The sequence below is a fragment of the Tiliqua scincoides genome, chromosome 1 (genome assembly GCF_035046505.1).
Source record: "Tiliqua scincoides isolate rTilSci1 chromosome 1, rTilSci1.hap2, whole genome shotgun sequence".
Taxonomy (NCBI): Eukaryota; Metazoa; Chordata; class Lepidosauria; order Squamata; family Scincidae; genus Tiliqua; species Tiliqua scincoides.
The window spans coordinates 155,903,570-155,907,962 of NC_089821.1; the positions used below are offsets into that span (position 1 = coordinate 155,903,570).

At 40.5% G+C, this 4,393-nt stretch overlaps 1 pseudogene; it reads right to left on the reverse strand.

The window, feature by feature from the left end:
- Positions 1–1,925: 1,925 nt before the first annotated feature.
- Positions 1,926–2,045, reverse strand: LOC136637372 (5S ribosomal RNA; annotated as a pseudogene).
- Between the last annotated feature and the right edge of the window lie 2,348 nt (positions 2,046–4,393).

Genomic DNA, 4,393 nt, shown 5'->3' on the forward strand with positions numbered 1-4,393 from the left:
AACACTGCATACATTTCAAATGATATCAGGAAATTACAATTTTTAAAATCTTCCATCTGGTTTTAGGCAGTATCTCAAATGTTTATCAGAGATTATCAGGACCACACAGTATTGCCTCAAAAAATATTTTGAATGATTGGTTTGTGCAAATTGATGACTAAACGCAGGCTGTTGAATTTTGACCAAGTGGTGCTTATATTCCCATCCAAAAAAAGGCCCTGGAAATGTTTTAAGAATTAATTAAAAAGGTTTTCTTGCTTGAAGCAGGATTTGTTTTTAAGCAACCTAACTTTAAAAAAATACAAAAACACACTATTCTTTTTTATTGATTAATTTATTACAGGGTTTGCTTTTTAAGATGCATATGACGTGCGCACAAGACAAATCTGTTGCACACTCGCTGTGCAAAATTCAATAGAATAGCATTAAAACAGGAGGAAGGCAAGTTAAAGGTGTAACAACAGAAAGCTGTTCTGTGGAGTATGAATACAAGAAGTGGTAAGGGGGATCAAAAATAAAATGCAGTTCAGTGTATCCTGCAATAACGCACAAACTAGGCCCTGAATGTCAGCAATTTCTGGGGAGAAGAAAAGCGAAAATCAAATCCTTACAAGGGACCTTACAAAAATCAAATCATTTTTGTGACTCGAGTCCAAGTCACTGACTCGAGTTCCCATACCTGGAGGGATGAGACATAAGTAACATAAGTCAATCAGGAGGGTTACCTGGTGGAGTTCATGCCACCCAGTGCAAGAGCTCATTACGTCATCCCCGTGATAGACCTCCTCCCATTCCAGATCATACAGAATAAATTACAATATCATACACAGAGCCTAAATGCAGTGGCATCATTAGGGTTGGTGTAACCCCCATTAATTTTATTAATTTTAATATATTACAGTACAGGTCATCCAACATACATGGAAATGAGAACTGACTCATACTAACACCTTGTCATAATATCTCATGGAACAGACATTCTCATTGGTCGGTTTTGAGTGAAGGAAATCCACTTTTTGTTACAAAAGGTAATAGAGTTTTCCTTTTCTTGTCATTTGGCTATAACATTTGATAGACTACAGATAGTTCAATGCCATTTGCTTCATTGTATTCTGCATTAAATTACTGATTGAATGATATATAACATGATGATATTAAATAGTACCAAGATCTTCACAAATTTGGCCACTAGGCTAAAGTTATCACAAGTGTGTGATGTTGTACAGTATGTTCCTCACCCCCTGCAGCTCCCTAGCTATGCTATTGGGGAGCCTTGGCTCTCTGTAGTTTGTGCCAGGACTACAGGCAAGGAGCGAGCCCCTCAGTGGGTTGTGAAACCACTCATTTGTGGTGGAAGGTTGGTCCCTCTCACCATATGATCACTCTCAACCAATGTTCCATTCCTCCAAAGTAGCGAGAAGGATATGAGCGATGCACAGCTCCCCTGTTCTTGGAGTCTGTGATAGAGCAGCTAAAAGGATTTATGTGTTGGAGACCAAGGGCTTATCCTCAGGTCTCCCCCTAAACTTTTGAACACTAGGCTAAGAATCCTAGACATGCACATACACACATATTTATGAGAGGTTGAGAAAATGAAACACTAAGCTTGGCATCAATTTGTCAGGGAATGGTCAGGGTTGTCAGAAGCTAAATTTACCTATCCTAGGATGATACTTGCAGCATTGCAAGGATCCTAGGACTGTGTTGCCAAGGCACAGTGATGTCCTTATTCAAAGGCAGGGAAAAGGCAGAAAAAGCTTTGAAAAACACACCTAGGAGGGCTAGGCTGATTCCAGGGAGCCTTCACAGTTTCCATGGTGGGAGGCAAGGCAAGGGAGCCAGGATTGCTTTCTTAGGGGACAGGATCCTTAAGAGGTAGCCCAAAAAATGGTTGGCAACCTTCAGTCTCGAAAGTCTATGGTATAAGCCTACAGCACCCGGTATTCCCAGGCAGTCTCCCATCCAAGTACTAACCAGGCCTGACCCTGCTTAGCTTCCAAGATCAGACAAGATTGGGCATGTGCAGGGTAACAGTAGCTGTTGTGTGCACTTGAATAGTGGCTTGTAGTAGCACTTGGGGACATGGGCTAACATGTATCAAAAGAGCTTGCCTCTTTTATATAATTTAGATTGGGGAAAAAATGTTTCCATTTTAATCCATTTGAAATATTTGGGGGGGCCAAATCCCACTTAACTCTGTGCATGCCAATGTAGCTGTGCCAATGGGGCGCACGCTGCATCCCACAGGGAAGTTTTGAGCCGCATTTGTTTCTTTGCACTGGGGTAAGCCCGCACAGCTCCACTGGGTTTACTCAGACCTACTGCTGGTGCAAGTCTGAGGAAGGGTGGATCTGGAAATGATGAAGCATGCCAAATCCTATTCCATCTGCAGCCTCCCCATCCTCCCCATTCTCTCATCAGACTTGCTCCAGCAAAAGAGCCGGCACAGGTCCGAGGAGACCCACTGCAGGATGGGAGGGAAGAGAAAAATGTAATCCCTTTTCTCTTCTGAAGCTTCCCACTTCCCTCCTCCCCACTGGATACAGCTTGAGACTTTTCAGTGTGGCTGTAGCGGGGGGGGGGGGGAGAGATAGGATTGGATTATTTTTATCACCACATGCGGTGCCTCCTAAGTAAACCACCATTGCAAATCCCAGCATTTGCTTCTGCTGTAATCTGGATTTCCCTACAGTTATCACAAGCTATTGGCGAATACAAACTGGGGACAGAACATTGATTCTACATCTAAATGGAAAATTGGCACAAAAGCTTTTTGTGGGTAAACCAAGACGCTTCACAGCTATGTTCAATTCTGTACATGACCTCATTTCACCATATGGGTATTGAAAAGACACCGTTTTAAAGGGTCCAATTTTAGGAATGGTCCATCAGAAAGCAAGCATTTTTAAGTCCCATTAGTTTACACGGAAAGGTTTTAGCAAATGCTTAACGTTCCCATTGAATTCAATAGAGTATGAAAGGTTGGCTGGAGCATATCCAAGTTATTTATCCCTTGCTAAGTTGTGGCTCCTTGCTACACTATTGAATTTTCCACACTCTGCTATTAGCATGTTATTTAATTTAATAGTATTTGCTCTAGTAATAACTTACTGCTTGTTCTAATGTTAAAAGGGAGAACTAGGCTAAAGTTACTGCAGTTTAATATCTTGTGCCAATTTTGGTTCTCTTTTTTTGGACTATCAGCTTACAATTTGGAGTGCTGAATTTCTCACAAAATTATAGAAGTTTGCCTTAGCCAACAACGTATAGAGGGGAAAAATTCTATCATTCTTCCATCATGTACATAAGGTGCTAGCTTTTGCTTCTATGGCCTTCCCCAGTGATCCACCCCCCCCCCCAAAAAAATAATAATAATACAAATACAAGCAGGGAATTAAAGCTTTTGTCTATATATAGCACTGAATGACAGAGACTGCAAAATAGGAATGCCCTAATTAAAAAAAAATTACAATTCAATGCGCAGATGTAATTTTCTGTACCCGCGTTTAAGTACTTATGCAGGTTTGTCAATTAGGAACAGTACACTGGAAAGAGTGTGCTTGAATTTTCCACTGCTCATGGCAAGTAGCATTCTAAAAACATCTCCAGTTTCAGAAGCCCTTGTTGTATTTATCACCAATCCTACAGAGAATAAGGACAGTATGTGGTCTACAGAAGTGAAACCTATTCGACAGCTACTTAGTGCATGCAGTTTGAAAAATAATAATAATAATAATATCATTCTTATGGCAATTCTAGGTGGCTTGGATGACATGAGGAGGAAAGTTTCTCCCTTAAGCTGATGATCAAAGCTGATTAATCTGAATATCAAGTGATACCAAATGATTGCCAGTTGAGTTTTCTTTCTCTTTTATAGCTACTGGACTGAGGCCAGTGGTTGACCTTCTGTGGACTCAGTGATGGAGGCATCATACGCACTTCTCAAAAGGCATTGAGGACCACCCAATCTTCTTCATTAGTGAGTCACGGTTTTTTTGACAGTATGTATGCTGCACAGCAAAAGTGTTCTTTCAAAAATGTCTAATACTGTGTGAATTGACCCCATGTGATCCCTCAAAGAGAAAAGATAGGAATGAAGGGGCAAGTTGTGGAGGGAATCCTAATCCTTCCTTCCTTCCTTCCTTCCTTCCTTCCTTCCTTCCTTTATGATGATGAAGAAGAAGACTGTAACACCCATCTACCAGCTTTATCACCTTACTGTTTATCTTATTTTTTTTTATATTAGCTGAAATTTTAAGACTGGTTATATCCCTTTTCATGTCTTTTGATAATTCTGATTCCATTGTTTTCCATTTGTTCTTTCTCATTAGTTATTATCGATTAAGTTTAGAGAAGGTCTAGTCTCACTCAGTGCTTTTAAGACCTTATACTT